Here is a 27854-nt window from a genome sequence, read left to right as displayed (position 1 = left end):
TTCCACTCGCGAATACTGATGTCAGTGATGTAACCGATTCCAAATCACCCCCTAATTTACAGAGTCAACTAAGTGTTTCTCATTTCTATAGAACCATGAAACATGTCTTCCACCTGCCTTTCACCTGCTAGATGTTCAAACCACAGTAAATGTTCCCTCAACTAAATAAAGGTGCGAAATGCGCAGAAGTAGTCAACCGGACAATTTATATGGGAGGCAATAATGGTCCAGAGCAAACTTATTGAATCTTCTCAAATTTCCATGTGATTACGAAAGCTATCCAACACCTACCAAGTATTAGTTCGCTATTCGGCCGTCTAGAGGACGACACGGTTAAGTCAGCTACATTCCTGCTGCCCAGCAGGCATCTCCATTCCGACTGCTCCTACTATTAGCTGGAAACATGGATCAGTCCTGCCACAGGTGACCAGCGCTGCACGCCAAGCACGCATAGGCAGAAACATCATCCTAGGAAGCCGGCCACATGTATATTTTACCTCTGTACTTACAATTAAACATTATGATAGAGGTCTCAACTGGACGACATTCAACAGTGAGCGAACTGTTGGAAATACACGCTGCTGACGGCTGTAGCTCTGGAAATAGAAATATCTGTACCATTATTATGACTTGATATACTCTTCACTTTGCTGTCACAGTACTCCACGTCAAATAGAGATCTTACTTAGAACTGGACATAGTCATTTCCTTTGCACATATATTTCCAATGCATGACATACATCCTTCTTCCTGGTTTCTCTACTATAAACTATGGTATCGAACTGTAAAATGAAGAAACTACTTCCTTAAAATATCGATTCTGTGTCATACGAGCACAATATAGCTTTCCTGAGGTGTGAAGTATCCACTGTTCACATCCGGTCACTGTTCAAAAATTATAGTATGACCACATCATTCCTTTATTAAATGATCGTTAGTAATATAGATTACCTCTTCGAAGGTAACGGAGGAATTGACCACGTACATGACTCCAGTATGAGGAATCAGTCGAAATGGAACGCAGAGACATCAGCTATTCTGTCACTCTGACACATGAGTTTAAGTGTGTAGGTCGTCAGTTACCTTCACACACCACTTTGGAAACTCTCCACAATGCCGACAACTCTTCCAGTTTCTTTATGTTGTAACTTTCTTTTATTTACAATCATCCAGTGCGTGTGGTGTGCTATGGTAGCAGCAGTATATTTTATGCGATACAGTCATCCTCCTACAGCACAGGCAATGCAACTTTACACTGGTCCGTGTGATCGATCAATAGCTATACAGTGGGGTCCAAAAAAATGTATCCACTGTTTAAAAGTCCATAACTTGCAAACTAATTGACGGAGGTGCCTCATTTTTGGTGAAAGTGTAGCTTAAAATCCAACTTGAAGATATCATTGTAGGTGTTCGTAATGGTCACCATTAACTTCCACACACAAACGATGCCGCCGAACTGCAGCACGAACTACTGACTGCAACGTTATCAGTTGGATATTTACACATGAATGTACGACGGATTCCCGAACTTCATCCAATGTGCGTGACTTTTGTCGATCAACGACGTCCTTTACTGTTCCCCAAAGGTAGAAGTCCAGAGGGATTAGGTCTGGGGAATGTGGTGTATACCCCACAACACCTCTACGCCCTATCCATTTTCCTGGTAGATTTTCGTCGAGATACGCACTAACACGATTTTCATCGTAGGCTGGGGCACCATCTTGTTGAAAGTAAATCCTTCCGTCTCCATACAAGTCTCGGATGGCCGGTAAAATGGATGTCTGAAGCTTCTGAAGGTACACCTCACCGGTAACTGTGCCGTCAAAGAAGAATGGCCCAACCAAGCCCCAGTAAGGCACCCCACACCACACATTTACTCCTGGAAAACTTGAGCGACTCACTCCAGTTTCATGGGCACACTGTCTCACAGACTTCTGTGGTGAGCGAGTGAATTGTTGTAACACACAATGGGAGTTAGCGGGACTTGTTACTGTTACAGGTCATCCAGATCGTTGTTTGTGTACATCTTTAACACAGCCTTCGGCTTCAAATTTGTCTCGAATGCAACGAATCGTCAAACGTGTCGGTGGCTCTGTTTGATACTCATTTCGCCATTGCCGTTGATCCTCATTAATGTTTTCGTACTTAAAATACCACTTCAAAGCTGACTTCCCTTCATCGAATGTAAGCCTTGCGCCAGCCATGTTTACTCGAGTAACTAGGTGCAACTAAGAACAAAACACTGACTATCTGGCGACTGTTATCTGACAAAACAAAACAGCGCAATACAACGCTTGTGTGGCGATTGCCGGAACTACAGACTATTACACTACCAAAGATGAGATAACTCCGTCAATTATTTTGCCAGTTATGAACATTTAAACAGTGGATACATTTTTTTGAACCCCTCTGTATATTTAATAGGATCGTCACATGTGATTGAGGCCGGCACACAGACAGTATTTGTTTTCGATGTATGGGAGGAGAGATCTTATATAGTTTTCTGTCAGATAAAGTTAGAGGAGCTATTATTGTTCCTAATTTTTCTCTGTTGGAATGTATAGAATAATGAAGATAGCATGTTGGGATGATATACGTGAATGGGTCCTGAGGGACACGGATCTGCTTCAAACAGCAGTACTTGCATGTAATTTGGCGGCGAACCACAATGCAGTAGCAAAATACTCATCCTTCTCCCAGTTTCTGAACTGTCTTTTATACTAACTTGTGTTGCAGGAACAGGTTTCGTTTGGTGCTGACCTTACACATCATATGACAACACGTTCCCATTTCATGTTCCCATTTCCACCGAATGATCCAAACACGGTCCTGTCGCACTAACTCAGGCACTCTGTTTCTATACAGGTTGCGGAAGGTGGTAGATACAGCTTCTGCTCAGTTCCTACTTAACTTGGAATGATCACATGCGCAAAGCTGCAGGAATATCAACAGTTGCAAGAGACTTAGGGAATATCTAAAATTCTTCTGTAGCTGATAGGTTCAGGACAAGAGAGTGTCAGAAACATGATTCACTAGTGGCTGTAAACATTAAAGGACTTCTCCATAGCGTCCAACATAGGTATGTGGTTGAATGGAAAGACATGATTCCAAATCCCAGACAGCATTTCTACCGGAGAGCATGACACAAGAGATCTGAAAAGCTAGTGTATATTTCTTATGACCTCAATCAGCACACTATCTACTGCTTGCGATCCTTCTCAACCAACATGGCTTCAAGACAGAATGCGTTACAAATAATGGGGAAATATATAGCGGCCGCATGAGGGAGTTGCAAATACCTGTTTCATACCACAATCCTTAGCTAAATCACTTTCAGAATTCATTGATTTTATCATGAGGTTGCATCGTGGGCTAGGTGTAACCGCACTGCCAGTCTGATAGTATACACTCCTGCGATCACTGTCTATATTCAGTGTCGCGGTAATTGTCTGGAAAAACACATTCATCGGAGTTAATGCCATACATATATTCATAAAGCAAGTATAGCATTAAACATGAATATTTGCGTGCACCTTGTGATAGTAATATTTTTGTGTTTTTTAACATCTGGCGAATTGTAAGACGATTTCAATTCTCTTTCTAAGACACAGTGGTACCACTCGCAAGAAAAACTTATGAGACATGTCAACTCATCGCTGATTTTCGGTCAGTATTATTTCGTATCGCCGGCAATCAGTTATTGGCCACGTATTATACTTAGTAGTAGAGGATCTGTCATAGGTTTTGCCTTGAGCTTCAGGCTTATAAAGTATGTGTATGTGTGTGTGTGTTCGACAGGTGCAAAGGAAAACGTGTCCAGTCATCAGTGACATCACTATTTGACGTGGAGTACTGTGACAGCAAAGGGAAGAGTACATCAAGTCATAAGAACGGTACAGATATTTCTATTTCCAGACCCACAACGGTCAGCAGCGTGTATTTCCAAACACTTCGATCATTGTTAACTGTCGTCCAATTGAGACCTCAACCATAATAATTAACTGTAAGAACAATGATAAAATATACATATGACCGGCTTCATAGGATGATCATTCTGCCTATGCATACATCGCGTGCAGCGCCAATGACCTGTGGCAGGAATGATCCATGTTTCCAGCTAACGGTAGGAGCAGTCCGAATAGAGAGGCCTGCCAGGGTGAAGGAATATAGCTGTCTTAACCGTGTCGTCCTCTAGACGCCTCAATAGCGAAGTAATACTTAGTATGTGTTGGACACGTTTTGTGGCCACATAGAAATTTGAGAAGCTTCAATATGAACGTCTGTTCGTGCTGGAAAATTATTCGCTCCCATGTAAAGTAACGGGCTGACTGCATCTGCTCGTTTCGCACCTTCATTCAGTTGAGGGAACATCGATTGTGGTATGTGCATCTAGCAGGTGAAAATCTGGTGGAAGACACATTTGCAGAATCTATTGACATAAGAAACCCCTTAGCTGGATTTGCAATTATAATGAAGATTTGGAATACGTTACATCACCGACATCGGTATTTTCGAGTGGAAATAACAGTTTCCACTTTATATATATATATATATATATATATATAAAGGTATCCACAGACAGGAAAAAGTTTCTAGTTACTCAGTGGTTTATAGCACACTGCACCTACCTAAAGACTTGGATTACAAAAGAAATAACTTCAGTCTTTATCTTCAGAATTATGTTGTATGAGTGATACTGCTATGCAAGCGATATTGCTATGTATTTGATATGGAGAAGTATCGCAAACATGGTGTGACATTCTAGCAAACCAGGCGAAATTACATGTGTTCTTTTAACCAAGAGTGTGGAGATGGGTGTAGAAAAGGTAGCAAACAAGTAGCTAGGGGTCAGAAAGAGTAACGCCGTTGGCGACTCAGAATTTGTGGAACAGTTCTGAGAGTGACTTTTGTCCGCTGAGGGCACTCTGGTCAAGGTCAGCACTGGACGACCACCCGACCTCGCGGGAAATATCTAGTGCAACGAGTGCACCTACAGTGTATGTGCTTAAGCTGTCTGTCTTTGGAGTATATGTATGAGTGTCCTACGATCGACAGCTATATGAATGATGTAAAAGGGGCGATTTTGTATGGCACAGGAAACGAATTGTATGTTTACTACATTGACATGGTACGCAGTGATGTATTGCCAGAGTGGAGATCTGTTTCACGTTCTAATATTGAAGCTACCATCCTCAGTGACAGAGCAGTGTAACTGAGTAAGAGTCTCTCCGTATTTGACGATCTGTAGGCCACTTTGCAGGGTTTAATTGTTGGTGCAATATGGTGATCTGTAGAAAATGATTTTGCCACTGAAAGTCTTGTCTGCATAAGGAAAAAAAAGGCAGACAGTTCTTCCACAACGGCAGCATTAGTAATTCTGTGGGTAAATACAATAAGAGCCAATCAAAATTCTCCATTCATTCACAAGACATCCTTTGTACTGGCAAATTAGAGCCTCTACAAAGCGATGAGAACGTTTGCGTTTCAGAGATGTTTGTTGAAAGCAATACTTAACGATTTTCAGGAAGGGTAATACGTGATGGATGGGGTGCCACGTTAGGACCATCAGGAGGAATGCATGCGGCATTATTCTGCGCTATTTTCGTAAACAAGCTCTGTGAGGGCAAGAATTTCCATGCAGACAAGGTGAGACATCATGAAAGCTCCTACAAAAGCGATCGTTAACTATTTCTGGGACACTAGACAACTTTCAAGAGGTAGACTTGGCTCTTATTTTACATAGCCGTGTGACATCATTATAACATTGAGACCGCTTTAGATGCACTTCCAGTGGTGTGAAGTTACACAGACATCTCCCGCTTGGCAATTAGCCCTTCGCTGGACTGGCAGGTACATGGTCAGAGGCGTCTCGTGTAACCCATTAGGATCACTAGGAACAATGCACCCTGTGCTATTCTGGGAAGCATTGGAACAAATTTATATAGCGTGACCTGTGACGCTGAGCGTTTCTAGGCGCGACCGCTACAGTCGCAGTTTCGAATCTTGCCTAGCGCATGGATGTGTGTGATGTCCATAGGTTAGTTAGGTTTAAGTAGTTCTAAGTTCTAGGGGACTGATGACCTCAGATGTTAAGTTCCATAGTTCTCAGAGCCATTTGATCCATTTTTGACCTGTGACATCAGTTTAAATAGATAGCGAGGTATTACGCCAGCAACAGTAAACTCGTGGGCACAGCCCAGAAGCACCTTGTGTATGGAACTGGCAAGAGCACACCACCCTGCATGCACGCATTGGAATTCTGTAGGTGAGCATTTCATGTCTACTTCGTGATTGACAATAGTTCGAAAGCATTCTTTAAGTGCAATGAGTGTTTGTGCACTGTATTATTGCCGACTGTTTAAGCATTGTGAGTGTGTTTGCATAGTGTTACACACGCATTATCTTTTGACAATTTACAAGTTGTTTTCATGTCTGTTGCATTATTTTGTGAACAGGTGTGCAGGCTATGCTGTGCATGATTTCGACATCTGACGTTTAGCAAGCGTGTTTGGACAGCCTTTTACATACATTATTTTGACAATTAACGAGTTGTTTGGGTGTATGTATATCAGCATACTGCATTATTTCGGTGATTTACGAGTACTTTGCAGGTCTGTATGTTGTAAATTGCGACCCCAAGCATGTCAAAGTGTTTGTTTTGTATATCCGTAATAAATAAACTATGTGAAATCTGTCTCTAAATCTGTTCCAAAATAAATAAAATACACTCCTTCCCCTCTCCAGCAGCCAAGCACAGGCTGAGACCTTTTCCCACCATTTTTCCTCCAGACCGCCATGGAGTGTAAGCGTACTCTGATGGCAGTATTGTGCACTAGGTCAGTTGGACTCCAGACCTCATAGTGAACACACTGAATGGAGGTACTGCTTCAAATTGTTTAAATAAGGATTTACATCCACTGTACCCACCAGTACAGCACAGGCTGAGTCCTTTTCTTGCCATTTTCCCCCCAGACTGCCGTCTTGGATTACATCATGGGAGGGATGAGAGCGCCCTCTGGTGGCAGTACTGTGTACTAGGTCAGTTGGACTCCAGATCTCACAGTAGAAATACTGGATTCAGCTACTGCCTCAAGTTCTTTAAATAAACACTGCATGCAAAATAAAGGCTTAGGTCCATCCTATCCAGCATCCCAGCACAGGCTGATTGCTTTACCAGCCAATTCCTAGGAAGAGGTGGCGGTCAGATGTCTCAGGTTAGTGGAGGTATCCCATGGTGTGTTGCATTATTCTGCTAGAATTTGAACTTCCTGTCATTTTCTTGGGGTGGTGAAGGGTGGGGGAAGGGGTTAGGTTCATGGAGGTAGCCCAATTGACCTATCTTCCCACCAAAATTTTAACTTCCTGCCATGACATCATCGTGATGTATCCATATCTATCATCACCATTTTCGATCCGCTATCTTGAATTAATTTGGCAACATTGGAAAGTGGGGCGATGCTCACTTTGTCCTATTACTGCTCTCAACTCTGATTAACACTGGCAGTGCAGGACAACATAATGCATTCTGTTGCTTAAAATGTCTTTGAGAAAACTCACATATCCGAGGGGCTACTCCGTATGCTTGGAGGTTTGTTAAGGCAATTATCAAGGCCAGAGGTTGAGTTACACGGTTTTGCCAGATGTTTCCTGGGAGATACCAATCAATTGCCTTTTCTTATTTGCTTCCATTTGCCTACTATAACTGACGAAAAATATTCCGACACTAAGAAAGATCTGTGAGACATAAATGAAAGTTGGTAGGCGTGTTCTTGCACCTGAAAGATTATGTCTGTTTAAATTTCGTTCCAGTCGCATGAGAGTGGCACTAGAGCGCCACTATGAGGGTGTAAATCATGTTTGCTTTAAATACACTCTGTAATTGTCTTGAGCGTCTGTTACCTTTGAAATTGGAAGTGATGTGTCGATGTTAGTCAAGAATGCCTTTAAGGAGACAAAGGCGCCATTATCAACACATCAGTGAGTTTGAAGAGGTCGTGTAATAGGGCTACAGGAATCTGAATGTTCCTTCTGAGATACTGCAGAAAGTACATAATTCCTGGCAGCGGTTGTCACGAGAATGTACGGGTGGAAGAAGATCAGGCTCCAGAAGGCCACATAGCACTACCGAGAGAGAGGACCATCGTGTTCGGCGTAGGGCTCTGTCGCACTGTACTGGATCTGCCGCAGCAGTTTTGGCACCACAGTGACGCAGTGAGCTGTTACAAATCGATTACTTCAGGGATAGCTCCGAGCCAGACACCCTGCAGCGTGCGTTCGACTGACCCCATACCTCCACCATCTGCGAATTCAGTGGTGTCAGGCGAGGTCTCATTGGTGAGCAGGTTGGAGGTCTGTTGTGTTTTCTGATGAAGGCTGGTTCTGCCTCGGTGCCACCGTGTTGTTTTGAAGCAGGCCAGTTCAGGGCCTGTACCCAACCTGCGTGCAAGCTGGACACACTGTAACTACACGTGGAGTTATGGTCTGGAGTGGGATTTCGTATAACAGCAGGACCTCTCTCGGGGTTATCCCATGCACCCTGACTGCAAAGGCGTACTTCAATCAAGTGATTCGACCTGTTGTGCTGCCATTCATGAATAGCATTCCAGGTGGCGTTTTTCAGCAGGATAACTCTCGCCTACATACTTCTGTTGTAACCCAATATCTTTCGGTATGTTACTTTGGTCTGCTCGATCACCGGATCTGTTTCGAATCGAGCACATATGAAACATCAACGGACGACAACTCCAGCAGTATTCACAACCAGCATTACCCGCCATTGACTGACCAAATGGACCAGGTATGGAACACCATCCCACAAACTGACATCCGGCACCTTTACGACGCACTGCATGCACGTTGGAAGATTTCATTCAAAATTCTGGCGGTTACACTGGTTATTAATGTACCAGCGTTTCACATTTGCATTGGGTTATCGCACGCTTACATTAACCGGTGATAATGCAATGTTAATCATTAAAAATGTTACCTAGGCAGGTGTATTTCCGAAGTTTCGTAACTCTGCATTAATTACTTTTTGGTGTTGCGACTTTTGTCATCAGTATAAATACAAACGAAGGGAGCGCGTAGAGCGAAATCAAACAACCGAATAACAGTAATAAATATAGGACCAGAAATAACTGGGTAATTTGATAAGATGCAAGGACAAGTGCTTTCATACCAATGTTACAAGACTCGTTATTACCAAGGGTACGCTCGACACACCCGAAGTGAGGCATAAATTGTTAAGTGCTGAATTGCTCACGTTTTACCTTATCATCAATCGAAATCAAGTGTTTATGTCGTAGGTCGCCTATACCTTGACCTCCCAAGTCCCTCGACTAGGGACGTTAGAATATTTGTGAGTAATGTTTGAAAGTTTTGGTGTATTGCAAGCATGTTCATAGTGCCGATGACCTTCGGGAATACACTGCGCTTGTTTGTCTCTGCACCCGGAACACATCTAGCATTTTTTAACTGCACGAGAATTGATGAGAAGACAGGTTCATGGCTCCCTTTATACACTACTGGCCATTACAATTGCTACACCAGGACGATGACGTGCTACAGACGTGAAATTTAACCGACAAGAAGACGCTGTGATACGCAAATGATTTGCTTTTCAGAGCATTCATACAAGGTTGGCGCCGGTGGCGACACCTACAACGTGCTGACATGAGGAAGCCCGACTGATACGGTCGCAGGTTCGAATCCTGCCTCGGCCATGGATGTGTGTGATGTCCTTAGGTTAGTTAGGTTTAAGTAGTTCTAAGTTCTAGGGGACTGATGACCACAGCTGTTAAGTCCCATAGTGCTCAGAGCCATTTGAACCATTTGAGATGAGGAAAGTTTCCAACCGATTTCTCATACACAAACAGCTGTTGACCGGCATTGTCTGGTGAAACGTTGTTGTGATGCCTCGTGTAAGAAGGAGAAATGCTTACCATCACGTTTCCGACTTTGATAAAGGTCGCATTGTAGCCTGTCGCGAATGTGGTTTATCGTACCGCGACATTGTTGCTCGCGTTGGTCGAGATCCAATGACTGTTAGCAGAATATGGAATCAGTGGGTTCAGGGGGGTAATACGGAATGCCGTGGTGGATCCCAACGGCCTCGTATCACTAGCAGTCGAGGTGACAGGCATCTTATCCGCATGGCTGTACGGATCGTGCAGCCACGTCTCGATCGCTGAGTCAACACATGGGGACGTTTGCAAGACAACAACCATCAGCACGAACAGTTCGACGAAGTTTGCAGCAGCATGCACTATCATCTCGGAGACCATGGCTGCGGTTACCCTTGACGCTGCATCACAGACAGGGGCGCCTGCGATGGTGTACTCAACGACGAACCTAGGTGCACGAATGGCAAACGTCATTTTTTCGGGTGAATCCAGGTTCTGTTCACAGCATCATGATGGTTGCATACGTGTTTGGTGACATCACGGTGAACGCACATTGGAAGCGTGTATTGGTCATCGCCATACTGGCGTATCACCCGGCGTGATGGTATGGGGTGTCATTGGTTACACGTCTCGGTCACCTCTTGATCGCATTGACTGCACTTTGAACAGTGGACGTTACATTTCAGATGTGTTACGACCCGTGGCTCTACACTACATTCGAGCACTGCGAAACTCTGCATTTCAGCAGGATAGCGCAAGACCGCATGCTGCAGGTCCTGTACGGGCCTTTCTGGATACAGAAAATGTCTGACTGCCGCTCTGGCCAGCACATTCTCCAGATCTCTCACCAATTGAAAACGTCTGGTCAATAGTGGCCGAGCAACTGGCTCGTCACAATACGCCAGTCACTACTCTTGATGAACTGTGGTATCGTGTTGAAGCTGTATGGGCAGCTGTAAATGTACACGCCGTTATTACGGCCAGAGTTGGTTGTTCTGTGTACTGATTTCTCAGGATCTATGCACCCAAATTGGGTGAAAATGTAATCACATGTAAGTTCTAGTATTATATATTTGTCCAATGAATACCCTTTTATCATCTGCATTTCTTCTTGGTGTAGCAATTTTAATGGCCAGTAGTGTATGAACTGTGGTAGTGAGGATCACTTGTTGTAATGTGTTTGTCCCCCAATGAACGTCTGCAGTTTGTATCCCAGCGTACTCCAAGGTGACGAAAGTCATGGGATGGCTCCTAGTATCGTATCTGACCTCCTTTTGCCCGCCGTAGTGTAGCAACTCGAGGTGGCATGGACTCAAAAAGTCGTTAGAGTTTCCCCTGCAGAAATACTGGGCCGTGCTGCCTCTACAGTCGTCGATAGTTTCGGAAGTTGCCATTACAGGATTTTGGGCGTGAATTGACCTCTCGATTATCTCCCATAAATATTCAGTGGGATTCATGTCGGACTATCTAGCACGCCAGATCATTTGCTCGAATTTTCCAGAATGTCCTTCAAACGAATCGCAAACAGTTGTGGCTCGGTGACATGGAGCATCGCTATCCGTAAAAACGACATCGTTCTTTGGGAACGTAGCGTCCAAGAGTGGCTATAAATGGTTTCCAAGTAGCCGTACATAACCACTTCCGTGTCAAAAATCGGTTCATCTGGAACAGAGGATCCAGTTCTCTCCATGAAAACACAGCCCACACTATTATGGACCCACCAACAGCTTGCAAAGAGCGTTGTTGACAACTTTCGTCTACGGCTTCGTGGGGTCCATGCCACACTCGAACCCTGATATCAGCTCGTTCCAACTGAAATCACAACTCATCTTACAAAGCTATAGTTTTCCAGTCGTCTAGGCTCTCAACCAAAATTGTCACCAATCCAGGAGAGGCGCTGCAGGCGATGTCGTGCTGTCAGCTAACTCACTTGCGTCCGTCCTATGCTGCCATAGCCCATTATCGCCAGCCGGCCGAAGTGACCGAGCGGTTAAAGGCGCTACAGTCTGGAACCGCACGACCGCTACGGTCGCAGGTTCGAATCCTGCCTCGGGCATGGATGTGTGTGCTGTCCTTAGGTTAGTTAGGTTTAAGTAGCTCTAAGTTCTAGGGGACTTATGACCACAGCAGTTGAGTCCCATAGTGCTCAGAGCCATTTGAACCATTTTGAACCATTATCGCCATATTTCGGCGCACTTTCCTAACGGATACGTTCGTCGTGCGTTCCACATTGATTTCTGCGACTATTTCACGCAGAGTTCCTGTTCTGTTAGCACTGTCAACTTACACAAACACAGCTTCTCTCGGTCCTCGGCCGTCGGTCCCTGCGTTGTCCGTAGTGAGAGGTAATGCCTAAAGTTTGGTACCCTCGACACACTCTTCACCCTGTGGATCTCAGAATATTGAATTCTGGAGCGATTTCCGAAATAAAACACCTCATGCGTCTAGCTCCAACTATCATTCCGCGCTTAAAATCTGTTAATCCCCGTAGTGCGCCAGTGACCATGTCGGAAACATTTTCACATGAATCTCCGGAGTACAAATAACGGCCCTCCAATGCACTACTCTTTTATACCTTGTGTATGCGATACTAACAACATATGGAGGTGTGCATATCTCATTGCCATGAATTTGGTCACCTCAGTGTGTACTCCTACAATCATGAACTACATGTCACCTAATTTGTCAACAAAATGATTTTGTCCCTGAGGATATTTTTTACCGCCATTATTCATCCACAGGTGCTTCCCTACGGTCAATCAGTCACTAGAATCAGAAATCCGTATGCCACGCAGAGGCTGGATGCTTGCGGTATACTCCCAAGGCTTCTGCTTTTGGAAGAGCGCTGGTGGAGAGATCTTACACATTTTATGCCATGTTATTTCTTTTTCTCCTTCCTAATCAAATAATCTTAAGTTCAGTTATTCGAATTTTTGAATCCAAAGCTACTTTTTTATGTTTTTACCTATCTGCATTGGCTAGAATCGTAAGTATACGTTAGGATCGAATAAAACTGTTTTTTGTACAACTTGTAAAAAATTGAAATGTAGAGAACAGTCCATTCAGTCAGATAGGAGATAGCTCGTCAATAAAGATAAATGTAAAAAGAAAGACACACTGTGTTATGAGTTACTGGTAACCCCTGGTCGCTAATACTAAATACTCAGTAAATGTCCCCGAACAACATCCACAATTCTGTCGTTGAAGTTCGGGTTCACCATGTTCTTCAAAAATATCATAACAGGCACCTCTAGCGCCTGCTGCGATCAATAGTGTAAACTAGAATACAATGAAAGTCAATGGCTTTGCCGCAGTGGTAACACTGGTTCCAGTCAAATCACCGAAGTTAAGCGCTCTCGGGCTGGGCTAGCTCTTGGATGGGTGACCATCCGGTCTGCCGGACGCTGTTGGCAAGCGGGGAGCACTCAGCCCTTGTGAAGCAAACTGAGGAGCTACTAGCGGCTCCGGTCTCGGAAACTGATATACGGGCATGAGAGCGGTGTGCTGACCACATACCCCTCCCTATCCGCATCCAGTGACGCCTATGGGCTGAAGATGACATGGCGGCCGGTCGGTGCCATTGGGCCTTCATGGCCTGTTCGGGAGGAGTTTAGTTTAGAATACAATGAAAATTTCTTTTGTACGACTTGTAAAAAATGAAAAGTAGAAAACGCTCCATTTGGTTAGCTCTATGTTGGACCGTCAATAAAGATAAATGTAAAGTAAATTACAGTATTACCATGTATTGAGTCTCCAGAAATCACGGGTTCGTATCACCAAAATACACAGAAATTGTCCCTTAACAACCTCCGAAAATATGCCTCTAAATGTCGGGTTCACGCTGTAGAAAAGACTTTCGTTCCTCAAAAACGTCATAGTAGGCACCTCCATCATGTGCCGCTCTCGTCAATGACGTCAATGAGGCTTCGGGACCAGCAAAAGAAGAGAACAAAAATTGAAGCGCGCAGGTTACGAGTTCCAGATGGCAGACAAGAATGCCAGAACACGGGTGACTCTCCTGGAGGCCGCGGAGGGCCACAGGATTTAACTAAAGCCAGGCAGCCACCTGCGAAACGGAAGGAGGTACCCACAGGTGTTTAAGGAATGCCGGGGCACAGAGGCCGGCCAGATGCAGTTGCACCAGGATATGGTGCTGCCGCAACCGCCGCCGCCATCCCTGAGTTTACACACACACACACACACACATACATGCAGTGAGCTGGCCACCCTCAACCCCTCCTTCCCCCACTCCGGCAGCAATTTAATTTTCTGGGGCCGCGTGGGGCCAGCGTTAATAATCAGCGGGAGGAAGCCGGCGCCTGCATTCCCGCGCGTGAGTGTGCGTGCAGCCGCCCCACACGCGTACGAAATACCAGCGCCCGCGCTCCGGGGTGCCGGGCGCTTAAGATGGCCGTGCCCGGAGGTGTGCGTCGACCGCAGCCGCCTACCGCTATAAAAGAGACGGAGACCGCGCGTTAACGCCACGTGTAGCGGCTGCTAAAAATAGCGGCGCGCACAGCTTGCGCGAAATATGCGGCCGGCTGAGCCGGCGGGGGTCGAGACTGCGATTGCGCCCGGGGTGGGCGAGCACGCGCAGCCCCTAATGGCGTGCCACAGCGTGCCGCGCCGATAATTGCACGGACGGCTGCGTTTTTTGTTTCCCACTCCTTAGTGAGGGGTCACTCGGAACCTGGCAACAACAGCCGAGTCAATCCTGCCTACAGGCTAAGCTACACAGAATGTTTATTACGGGTAAAAGCGAAGGGATACATCGAGGACAATGGAAGAAGCAAGTAATCCTAATTAACACGGTCCAGATACCAGTGGTTTCCCCTAAACGACACATTAGGACTGAGTACGTGACGAACTTTCACTGATGTGACGAAAGTCATGAGATAGCGATATGCACATATACAGATGGCGATAAAATCGCGTACACAAGGTATAAAAGGGTAATACATTGGAGGAGCTGATATTTGTACTCAGGAGATTCATGTGAAAGGCTTTCCGACGTGATTATGGCCCTACGACAGAAATTAACACACTCTTAACGCGGACTGTACTTGCAGCTAGACGCACGAGGCTTTTCAATTCGGAAATCTTTAAGGATGGGTTGGGTTGTTTTGGGGGAAGAGGCCAAACAGCGAGGTCATCGGTCTCATCGGGTTAGGGAAGGACGGGGAAGGAAGTCGGCCGTACCCTTTCAAGGAACCATCCCCGCATTTTCCTGGAGTAATTTAGGGAAATTACGGAAAACCTAAATCATGATGACCGGACGCGGGATTGAACCGTCGTCCTCCCGAATGCGAGTCCAGTGTGCTAACCACTGCGCCACCTCTCTTGGTAACTCTTTAGGAAATTCAGTGTTCCGAGATCCACAGTGTCAAGAGTGTGTCGAGAGTACCAAACTTTATGAATTACTTCTCAGCAAGGAGAACGCAGAGGCCGACTGCGTCCACTTAACGATCGAGAGTAGCAGTTCTAACAGACAAGCAACACCGCATTAAATAACCACAAAAATCAATGTGGAACGCGAAATTTGGCGTTACTGGGCTATGGCAGCAGACAACCGGCGCGATTAACTTTGCTAACAGCACGACATCGCCTGCAGCACCTCTTCTGGGCTGGTGACCTTATCAGATGAACCCCCAACGACTGGATACCCTTGGTCTGGTGACATAAGACCAGACTTCATGTGGTAAAAGCTGACGGTAAGGCTCTACTGTGACGCAGACCCTTCGAAGCCATCCACCCAAGTTGTCCACAAGGCACTGTGCAAGCTTATGGTGGCTCCATAATGGTATGGGCTGCGTTTACATGGAATGGACTGGGTCTTCTGATCCAACTGGACCGATCATTAACTGGAAACGGTTGTGTTCAGCTACTCGTCTGAAGAACGTTCTAGAGAATGTGAGCGAATGGTCGGGGTACCCATCGGGCATTTATGGGACATAATACAGAGGTCATATCGTGTACAAAATCGTACACCGGCAGCACTTCGCAATTATGGACGGCTGTAGAGACAGTATGGCTCAGCACTTCCGCAGGAGATTTCCAACGACTTGTTGAATCCATGCCATGCTGAGATGCAGCACTATGTCAGGCAAAAGGAGGTCCGACACTTGGAGGTATCTCATGACTTTTGTCACCACAACGTATGATAACAATATGACGCACTTTTCACAGTAAAGGGTGTCCACACAATCGCATTAGTACTCTCCTCCGGCGTTAACGCAGGCGTGTATTTTTGCATGAAAACGCTCGTAAAAGTGCCGAATATCAGCCATCGATAGTCTGCCCTAAGCGTTTTGTCACTTTTGTAGCAACTCGGCATTGTTTCCTACAGGCCCTAGAGAACGCATCATTTCTAACACATGGTCAACTGGCGTGAGACCTGGTGATCTTTCTGGCCAGGACTGCTGCTGTACACCGCAAAGAACACGTCGTGCCGCAGCAGCCGTATGTGGACCTGCATTGTCCTGCTGAAATAGCACAACACCTTTCCGTCAGAAACGGCAGCCGCACAGTGGTAACAGCCCTTGCTATGTAGCGGGCACTGGCTAATTTACCCCGCAGACACGCCAAATGTGACTCTGAGTTGTAACTGGTAGCCATCCATAGCATCAAGCCTGGGGTGGGACCTGTGTGCCGTGGGTCGATGCTGTCTGGGGTAGGCAGCTCAGCAGATCTACGTGCACGACCATCCCTCGCATTCAGATAAAACCTAATCTCGTCGCTGAAGACATCAGAGCGCCATTCCGCTGTCCAGTCAACTCTTTCACGACATCAGGACAGCCGTGTTTCACGGTGTCGTGGTGTCAGTGGTAGCCTAGCCAGAGGCAAACGTGATCTTAATCCTGCTACAGGCTAGTGGTTCCTGATGACACCGCTGGTGCTACGCGTACCCAGATTTCACCCCTGTATGATATTCGGTCGGCCACCGCTTCTCCAACAATACGTCAATCTTGCCGAGAGTCTTTACGACGCGGACGTCGAGAGTCTGGTGTACAGGGCTTTGGGAATGCTCCACATAACACTGTTGAAAGCAGCGACGCACCGTCGTGCCCAACAGCTGCAGCTTCCCGCAGGGTCACACAAGCGACCGCGATCAAATGGCTGGAGCTGTTCGGCAGGAGTGGATACTCATCAGTGAAGGTCACTGTGCCCTAGAGTGAATGTTGCAAACTCAGCATAGTTATTGCTTGCTGAGTCGAAACCGAGGACGCACAGACAGGCCTCCTAAGTGTCATCTGATCGCTGAAGACGGTGAATCACTAACGCTAAATCACCTCAGTATGTATAAATTATTCGCTGAACACAGTCCTTGAGAGTCTTGCTGAGAGCTGGTTTATCAGGATGGGGCAGGATAAGCTTAGGATTATGGACGGGGCCGTAATCAGTCACTCTCGGTTGCACAACAAATGCATAAACTTTATTTAAGGAAATTAAAATTTTAAAACAATCTCTTTAAAAAAAAAAAACACAATTGACTGTATGACCGCTGAAGGCCTTATCACAACAGAGAAAAAATCCACGATTTTAGGGCCGAAGGCCACCAACAGTAACCGAAAACAACAAACGGCTGAAGGCCTGAATTAGAAGTCAGTAGAACAATTCCCAATAGCACATCTTAAGATTAATACTTCGTTTTAAAACAAACTGTAGCACGGCTGGAGGTCTTATTATAAACGAAGTGAAATCATTACTCGGCTGAGGGCCATACCAACAACAAATGAAAAATTAAAAATATTTTTAAAACAAACATCACAATCTAAGGAACCAGGACAAGCGGTTCTCAGCAAGTGTTCCAAGGGTCGGCCTGGGATAATAATTCAAACATAAGGTAAGGTGAAACAGGCAGCCAAGATTGGTACTTACGTAACAGAATGGCAACTCAAACTAGGGGCAGCTGAAGCGCCGACCGACCGACTAACCAATTCGCCTAACGTCTGATCACCGTTACAACGATGGAATATTTTTAGGCAAGGGCGAAGAGGCAGACAGCACCACACCTTCAGAAAACACCCAAGGCCGAAGGAAACGAATCAAGGTAGACCTCCCAAAAAAAAATATGCACAGTACAAGTGGCTGTCGAACTACACACCGTGTGGGACAGCATCAACACGACGAGGAAATGTACACAGCCGTAAAAGTACGTTAACCACCAGGGCAGGTAACTGGGGCGTTAGCGGCCACAAGGCAGAAAATACTGCTGGTTGCACTTCACTAGTAAGAATAATACTAAATTCAATGATTAATAACAAATACAGAAAGACGGCTGCAATATTTCACCGCCTCGAAACACATCTCTCGTTGCTGTGAGACTCAGCGGCTCTGGGAGCAACAGCCCGCCGACCAAAGGCGAGATATCAGAATTGTCGAGGTTACATTACTAGTTCACTCAACTTAAACGTCCAGGGTTCGGTGTGCAACGAAGTCGTCGCTCTCGCAGCTACCACTCCTCGATCCGGCAGTGGCAGCACGCCGCCGGCGGCCCCGGCTTGCCCCGCACTGCACGGACCTGCTCGCTGCTGCGCCCCCAACCGACCTCAACCACTCACAAAAATGGCCCTGGGTGCTATGGGACTTAACATCTCAGGCCATCAGTCCCCTAGAACTTAGAACTACTTAAACCTAACCAAAGGACATCACACACGTCCATGCCCAAGGCAGGATTTGAACCATTTTTGTCACTCACGGACAGAGAAGGAGAGCAAACATATTGGCGCCAGTAAACACACTAAGAAAACGAGACGCCATAATCCCTATTACATGATGCCAAGCTATGAACGGCATCAACGAGAGCCGCTCACGGCTCACTTGCATTTTTTTTCAGACAGCGTATTTTAATTGCCATCCTTAGAGGAAATTTTGAAGTCGTCAACCTCGGCTATTTCCGACCATTATTCAATTTATTAAGTCTTGTATGATTATCCAGTGTTCGCCTTATAAGCCGTTTCAAGAGCAGTCTACAAAGAAACAGGTCAAAGATACAACAAATATGTTTGACTTACTCACTTACAAAAATAATATTCTACAACGGCCTGCCTAAAATTGCACTTACAAATGTCGAGGTGTTACATGTTTCTTCTTTATTGTTATTTCGTACCCTATATGGGCGTGGAGGGGTGGGCTCTCAGTGGAAACAATTTTCCGCTCTTCATCTATATGGGACTAAAATTTTTAAAAACTTAATATAAGAGATGGACATAGCGGTTGACAAAAGTAAACTATTTGTGCAGTAAAATGACGGATTGTCAGTTGCGAAAGTTAAAATATAAATGTTTATTTGATATATAGACACATATGAATGGAAAATGAGTGTCGCACGGTTAAAGGCGCTGCAGTCTGGAACCGCAAGACCGCTACGGTCGCAGGTTCGAATCCTGCCTCGGGCATGGATGTTTGTGATGTCCTTAGGTTAGTTAGGTTTAACTAGTTCTAAGTTCTAGGGGACTAATGACCTCAGCAGTTGAGTCCCATAGTGCTCAGAGCCATTTGAACCATTTTTTTGAGTGTCGCACAAAAATATATAGGGTTATTTTTCCCACCTGCACAAACTATAGGGACTGTTCAATGAGAGGATAGGAATAAAATGGGTCTAATGAACTTATGTGCGGAAATGAGTGGTTTTCGTGGTAGAGACCATTTATTCAATCACACTTTTTGCAGAGACTGCGGTCTAATACACGTTATACCATTCGGTCACAGTTACAGTATGTATTGTTTCGTCCTAGAGGGTGGTACTGTTCCTCTTGCGTCACGCCCTAGCGCCCTCTCCTGCTATAGTAACTGGTAGTTATGTCCGATTCACTTCTCTTTCTGACTCACGTTGTAGTGGATGTGATACAGCGCTGTACACAATGGTACCGTGTTCGAATCGAGAGCTTGCCGATATGGCGTATACTTACGGAAAGGCAAATGGCAACGGGCAGCGGGCAGGAAGGTAGTATCAGCAAAGGTATCCCCATCGGCAAAAACCACAGCATTCAATGTTTGCGACAGTTTTCAAAAAAATAGTTCAAATGGCTCTGAGCACTATGGGACTTAACATCAGTGGTCATCAGTCCCCTAGAACTTAGAACTACTTAAACCTAACTAACCTAAGGACATCACACACATCCATGCCCGAGGCAGGATTCGAACCTGCGACCGGAGCGGTCACGCGGTTCCAGACTGAAGCGCCTAGAACCGCTCGGCTACACCGGCCGGCTCGTAGTTTTCCTCCGTTTGTCTAAGACAGGGTCGTTTCAGGAAGGAGGAAATCATAAACGACGTTTGGTCAGAAGACTTGGAGGAAAATGTGATCAGCGCTGTGGAAGGCGACCGCTATGTCAGGACCAGGCAGTTGCTGGGCCACTACAGGCTAAGCAAGACGACCGTGTGGAACATCCTCCATGACAGTTGTTACGATCCTTATCACTTAGAGAGCGTGCAGGTCTTACAAGCGACAGACTTTCCACATCGAGAACAATTTTGTCACTGGTTTCTTCACCAGGCAACTAAGATTCCGCGATTTGTGTGATCCATCCTATTCACAGATGAGGTCATCTTTACGCGGAGTAGTATCTTCAACTTTCATAACAGTCATATGTGGGATAGTATGTAGAACCCCCATGGTCTAGCGACAACGAATCATCAGCATCGGGGCGGCCGGGATAATTGGCGACCGTATTTTGGGACCAGTCTTCCTTTCACGTCGGTTAACAAGCTGGAACTATTTGCGTTTCTTGCGGGTGACTTAACGATTCGAAGGGTTATGTGACTTCTACATGATGGTGCTCCAATCCACTTCACCGTTAACGTCCGGACGCTTCTCAATCGTGTCTTCCTTAGTCGAAGAATCGGACGAGGGGGTCCAGTTGCATGGTCTGCTCGTTCACCGGATGTCAATCCATGCGATTTCTGGTTTGGGGCCATCTCAGAAGTATCGTATATGCAGAAGCCACTCAAGATATGGAAACTCTGAAGCAGTGTATTCACGCTGCCTTTGATACTGTTCGGATGCAGCCTGGCCGATGTGAACGTGTGAGACACAACATGCTACGGCGTGTACACACACGCGATGATGCACATAGGAACCATGTTCAGCACATGTTGTAACACTTTGGCTGCATGCCTCAGCGCGTATTAGACCGCAGTCTTTGTAACAAAGTATGATTGAATAATTGGTCTCTAGCATGGAAACCATGTATTTCCAGACATAAGTTCACTAGACCTTTTTTGTACCATATCCTCTCAGAGATAAATCCCTAGAGATTGTACGCGGCGGAAAAAAATCACCCTGTATAAAAACAGATAGACAGTCGTATATGGTAAAACGGAAAAGCCCACGTGTTGACTGATTAAAGATTTATAGATGAGTGGATGTAGGTCGCTGGTTGTAGGTTGTGTTCCAAAAATTAACAGCATAGAGACAGAAGTGGTGACCCCTTCTGCAGGACCTGACCATCATTTTGCAGGACAATGTTCAAGCACGTACAGTGCAAGCTGTTATTGATTTGCTTGGCTGATAGGGCTGCTAAGTGCTATACCACCTACTGCACTCCCCTGACTTAAGCCCTCGTCAGTTCAACTCGATTTCTAAACTGAAGGAAACACTTCACGGCATTCGTCTTGTAAGCAAAAAACCGGTTAACACAATAAAAGTAATATCGCAGAACAAAAGCAAACTGGTGCTTTTCATTTATTATTATATCATTTCGCAACAAAGACGGTTTTTATCCTGAAATAATGAAATTTGTGTTTTTCAATTTATTTTGTGGTGGGCACCCAAGACCCTCTACCCCACCACGCTGTTTGGTAGTTCACGTTACTGAAAATAATTTCATATTGCTAGGTGTGGTACAAGATATTTTCCGGTTGTGGATCCGGCTTACACATCAGTATCTCTTTAAAAATTACGTTATTAATCTACATCAGTACTAATTAACGAATTTTATTTCTTTTTAATTTTTTGCCGGTGAGCATAAAGTACACTCCCCCCACACCTCACGCCCCCTCCTTGGTAACACTCAGTAAGCAATACATGTTGGTAGTGCTAGTGTACCACAGGCGTATGTTTAAGGGACATTTGTCGCATATACGACGGTTGGAGCTTTAATAGTGGCAACTATTTATTTGCAGCTCGTACAAAATATTTACGTGTTTCAGAGTTTTACTGACCTGCAAAGTAGTCACCAGCATTGTGTAGCTCGTATGAAAATGGCCTTGTAATACGAAAACCGGTTAACACAACAAAAGTAATATTGTAGAACAAAAGCAAACTGGTGCTTTTCATTTACCATAATGTTGTTCTACAGAGAACCGACGGAAGATTCTCTTAACATAAATTATATAATATCGATGATGTGTTTCACCCCTTTGGGGCTTCTTCAGATTGTATAAAAGTAGCTGGATATGAAACCAAGCTGTCATCAATCCCTATGGAATGTAAAATGAACGCAACAGTGAGTGATACTAACTAACTTCGCAACCAAGACTGGTTTTATCCCGAAATAGTTCGTAACTGGTTGCTGTAGCACCCTGCCACAATGGAGCAGCACATTTCGGTAATTATTGTTGAGTTTCGCTCTCAAGATATTTTAAAGCGATAGGGATGTGTAAATAACGTGTTGGGCCTGAAAGTATTGAATATGAGCTTTCATTGGATAAAGTGGCATCTACTACTGAGACTAAAATTTTTGGGTTAAGTTTAACAGGAAAATTTAGAATATTTATTAAGTATGGTACAAGAATTCATTGAAACAACAAATATTTTTTTTCAATATTTCGGAATATAAAGTGACTTAGGAGATTCTAATATTTTTAAAAGGTGGGTATAAAGTACCCACTGTACCCTCTGCTGGTACTGTATGGGCTAATTCAAGTTCTTGTCTCGTTTATGTGCATGGTTAGTATTTCCTTTATATCCGATGTAGACTGTAGACGTCGGCGTAGATGACCTCTACTGTGTGATGTGACGCTGAGCTGATAGTCACTGGACTCGCATTCGGGAGGACGACGGTTCAATCCCGTCTCCGGCCATCCTGATTTAGGTTTTCCGTGATTTCCCTAAATCGTTTCAGGCAAATGCCGGGATGGTTCATTTGAAAGGGCACGTCCGATTTCCTTCCCAATCCTTCCCTAACCCGAGCTTGCGCTCCGTCTCTAATGACCTCGTTGTCGACGGGACGTTAAACACTAACTACCACCACCACCAGCTGATAGTGGATTGCCTGCTGTTCTCCACCGCAAGCATGGGTCAATGGCATGGGCGGAGGGGGAGGGGCAGATACGAGGTGACTGTGAGACGTCCAGTTATACAGACAGCAGTTTCACTGACTTATTTATTCTGTGGGGAATCGTGACAATGCTGTAGTGGCGGTCGGTGAGTGGAGCCGGGCGTTGGCCAGTGTGAGCGCAGTTCGCGTCGGGCGCAGCAAGCAGACTCTCCAGCGCGGTCGGCAGTGACGTAAGCAGGCCGTGGAGGCGAGAAACTGCCGAGTGAGGACGATGGCCCCGTGGCCTGCGGCTGCGGCAGCCCCGGGGACTGACGCCAGTGATGCTATGAGAGCGCGGCGCACCGAGGCGTGCAGAGTCGAACCGTGGACTCCAGGATGGATGGCGGCATCACCGTCTTTCACCAGTGAAGTTTGCACGCATGGGCGACTACAGATGGCAGCCACGCTCTCCCGCGCAGGTCGGTGAACAGCAACCATGTTCGAACACAAAGACGATGACGGCTGGGCAACTAGGTGGCCGTGCCACGAACAGTAGTCCCCCAAGGTAGGCAGCCAGCAACGCATGAAATATAGTCACAAGGTGGTCCACCAGATGGGAGGCGCCAAATCAGTAGCATTCAGACTTACGAGGGCTGTTAGGAAAGTAAGGTCGGATCGGCCGCGAAATGAACGCCACAGTGAAAATCAAAAATATTTTATTCGCAACAGTTAGCCATAATTCCTGCTAGCTCTCTAAATAGCCGCCGCTCTGACTTAGAATTTGTCGTGGCGTTGTACAAACTTTCCTGTATCCTCGTCACGGAAAGCAGCCGCCTGTGCTTTCCGCCAGTTCTATACCATTGTCTGCCTTTCGTTGTTTGTGCCAAAATGTTGTCTCCGTAGCCAGCGGTTGATGTGAGCAGAGATGAACAACGGAAGGAGACAATCAAGGGTTGTGTTGTGGGCGGTCAAACACTTCCCTTCGGAAACGCTGCGGAAGCCTCTTCATTGCCCCTGCAGAATGCGGCTGAAAAATGTCGTGAAGAAAGAAACGCATGACATTTATGTTGTGTGGGCTGAGTAGCTTCAGGCGAAATCACTCACCAGATCCACATACTTGGCGGGAGACACTGTCCTTTTACACATTTCTACGTGAGCACATTGCGCTCTGAATTGAAAAGAGCGACGTGAAGCCATCAACAGGCACACTAAAGACACTGCCCAACACATCTGTGCCAAGTTCATAGTGGTTTCCATTTCGCGCCAGATCGACCCTTATTTCGGAATACGCTTCATAGCAGAGCAACGTACGAGGTCTGTTCAAAAAACTCCGGAACATTCGTAATTTCAGCCTGCTACGGTCGTAGGTCCGAATACTGCCTCGGGCATGTATGTGTGTGATGTCCTTAGGTTCGTTAGGTTTAAGTAGTTCTAAGTATAGGGGACTGATGACCTCAGATGTTAAGTCCCATTGTGCTTAGAGCCATTTGAACCATTCGTAATTTCGCGCCAGTGGTGTGTTGGAGCGAAATGAGGTTGGCGTCACTGCACACTCTGTGTTCCGTGTGTTAACTGCCGGAAGTTTCATCGTTGTATGTCTGTTAGTTATTGTTCAGCTCTGTGTCGAGTAGAACGTTGTGTCTCGTAGGGCCGGCCGGTGTGGCCGTGCGGTTCTAGGCGCTTCAGTCTGGAACCGCGTGACCGCTACGGTCGCAGGTTCGAATCCTGGCTCGGGCATGGATGTGTGTGATGTCCTTAGGTTAGTTAGGTTTAAGTAGTTCTAAGTTCTAGGGGACTGATGACCACAGATGTTAAGTCCCATAGTGCTCAGAGCCATTTTTTGTCTCGTAATTTGTGAATTCCGAGATGGCAGAGTTAGAGGAGCAACATGTCTGCATTAAATTTTGCGTGAAACTCAAGAACACATTTGCAGAGATACACCAAATGATGCAGGAAGCCTACGGTGATAATTGCTTATTCTACTCGGTGTTAAGACTGCTTCACACGATTTACAAATGGCCGGACGGAAGTTAAAGATGACTCTCGTTCAGGACGCCCTGCAGTGTCTACCAACGACGCTCATGTTGAGAACGTCAAGGAAATTGTGCGTCCCAGTTGAAGACTTACTGTCCGAGAGATTGTAGAAGAATGGAACATTTCAGTTGGATTACCTCATGAAATCATGGCACAGCGCCTTGGTATGAATAGTGTTGCAGCTAACTTCGTCCCATGGCACATGAATCAAGACCGGAAAGACGCTCGCCTCGCAAACTGTGAAGAGCTTTCGAATAGCGCAAATGAGAGACCTGGCCCCTGCGAACTCTTTTTCCATTTCCGAAGTTGAAAACCAGGTTGAAAGGACGAAGATTTGCAGCGATAGACGCGATAAAGGAAAATTCGCAGACGGCGCTTCGTGCGATCCAGCAGGAGACCTACTAAGACTGCTTCCAGAAGTGGAAACTGCATTGGGAGCGGTGTATCAATTGTGGAGGACAGTATTTGGAAGAAAACCATACACAATAAGTAAAAGGTATGTGTAGAAAAATTTTTGTGGACAAAGTTCCGGGAATTTTTCGAGCAGACCTCGTACCATCATCCATTCACAGATTTTATTCGTACTGACGAGGTGCCTGGGGCACAAATTGGAATTCAACATATGTAAATAGGAATATACAACTCTCATACTGGTTTAAGAAAATCTAGTTTGAAAATATTAGGACGCTTTTATACTTTGTATGGTCGGTAGTCTGCGAGGAGTCCGCAGTCGAGCAAATAGACAGTTCGTTTGATAAACGCGAGGTCGCTGGATCGAATCTGGCTGCCGTGACCTTGTTTTCATTCACACGTTATTCCGCCAAAGAGCGGTGTTACAGTAATCCCTCTAAAATGTACAGTTTTGGTGCAGCCTTGCAACGTTTATTTTTACATTCAGTCGATGAACCCTATAAAATAACTACAAAATAGCGCGCACATCATCGAACAGAATATAAAAATAGCATGTAGAGAAAATTGCATAAAAATTCAGACAGTCGTACACCCTCAGTCGTCTGTACCAATATTCGGCCATAAGCTTCGGTGTGAGTGGTGCAAAAGACGCATTGAAAAATGACGCATATGCAAAAATTCGGCGTTCGTCATAAGTGCTGTGTTTCGCAATAACTGTTACTTTCCATGTTTCTACGATCAGTATCATCCTGATTTGTGCGGTGGCCCATAAGTTAAATATTATACGTCTCACAAATGTAGATACCGCAATACAAATTAAATGACTATATCGATCTCACTGATTATTCTCGTGTATCCTTTTTATTGCCAGTCTCCTCACGAAAAATAATTTTCCTCCTTTTTTTGGGGTAAATGTCACGTAAATTACAAATGAATCATCAAATTTGAGTAGTTTACAGAGTCATAATAAACCTCATGTTAAAATTACGTGAGAATGAAGAATATGTGTTATCTGCGAAATCCGAACCAGAGTCGTCTCGCATACAAAATTATCGCACCTACCCGCACGGTTATGGGCAGCTGCAATACTTGCGGCTGTACGAAGGGAACATACGTCTCTAAAATTTTCAAATTCGATTTTCTCAAAAACGGTTGAGAGTTGCGGCTTCCTGTTGATGTAAGATGGATTGCCACCGTGCACTACACACTGTCGGCGTGAATAAAATCGATGAGGCAAAGGCCATACAGTCCGCTCGTCAGAATGGAGAGCTGTTGGAGACAGCGTTTGTTGGTAGCATCTTGTTGGCCAATTTCTTGACTATGGCTGGCGTGATCTGTCCCTCGTAACTGCTTGTTATCGGTGACTGAAGGCGCCTTTCTAAAACAGGTGATGTACGTACAAACCTGGCCTGCTATTGTTTCTGAAACGGCAGCGCTATGGCTCTCGAAGTAATGACAGGATCAAGACGTTAGGCATGACTGGCGAACTACCATGACATCATTGCCCCACCTTTTCCGTTGTGTCGGCGGCTTCGAAGCCTTAGTCGTGCTATAATTGTTTAGTAGCTTCTTCTTTCAGGAGCTCTGGGCACTACTTCTGCAGTGTCAGCGCGCCCTGAATAAAGTTTCTTTTGCAATAACACCCATTCACCTTAGTTCCGTATTGGTGCAAAGAGCCGGAAGGGCGCCGCAACGACGCAATAACAGCTGCAGATTAGAATTTCTACCTGGCCTTTCACACAGTGGGACGGGCGGATCAGGACAGAGCTAGGAGAAACTGACGGTGACCGCCAAGCTACTAGTACGCGCATGTAACTGTGTCTCGTAAAATAGAAATTCATAGCCTACATTTACCAACTACATTAGTGCCCAAAATTAAAGCAACAAACTGCTATTTCTCCGTCCTGTGTCTAATTCACGATATAATCAGAAGGCGTTTGTGGCCAGGGAGGCGTAGCAGCGTTAGATATGGCGGACCTAAGATCTTCCGTAAAGGGAAACATTTATGGAAACTATTTAATTCTGTAGTAATTCAGGGAATGAAGCGACAGTAATTTTAATCTGCCATCCTCCATAAATTTTCATGGTGATCCCAGTAAAACTTCAGTATTGATTATATGTATAATAGTTTAGGATTTACTGTTAAAGTGAAACTAACAAGTTTTGTAACAAAGACCTGACTGCTAAAATCTGAACGCTTTGGTCGATCTTAACGACTAGCATTTCATACAGAAGCGCATCTTTAAAATGACAAACGTTGTAAATATCAACTCTGTAACTTTGTTTGTTTAAAAGATATAGTAAA

The sequence above is a fragment of the Schistocerca serialis genome, chromosome 6, assembly GCF_023864345.2.
Source record: "Schistocerca serialis cubense isolate TAMUIC-IGC-003099 chromosome 6, iqSchSeri2.2, whole genome shotgun sequence".
Classification (NCBI taxonomy): Eukaryota; Metazoa; Arthropoda; class Insecta; order Orthoptera; family Acrididae; genus Schistocerca; species Schistocerca serialis.
This window is presented reverse-complemented; position numbering follows the sequence as displayed.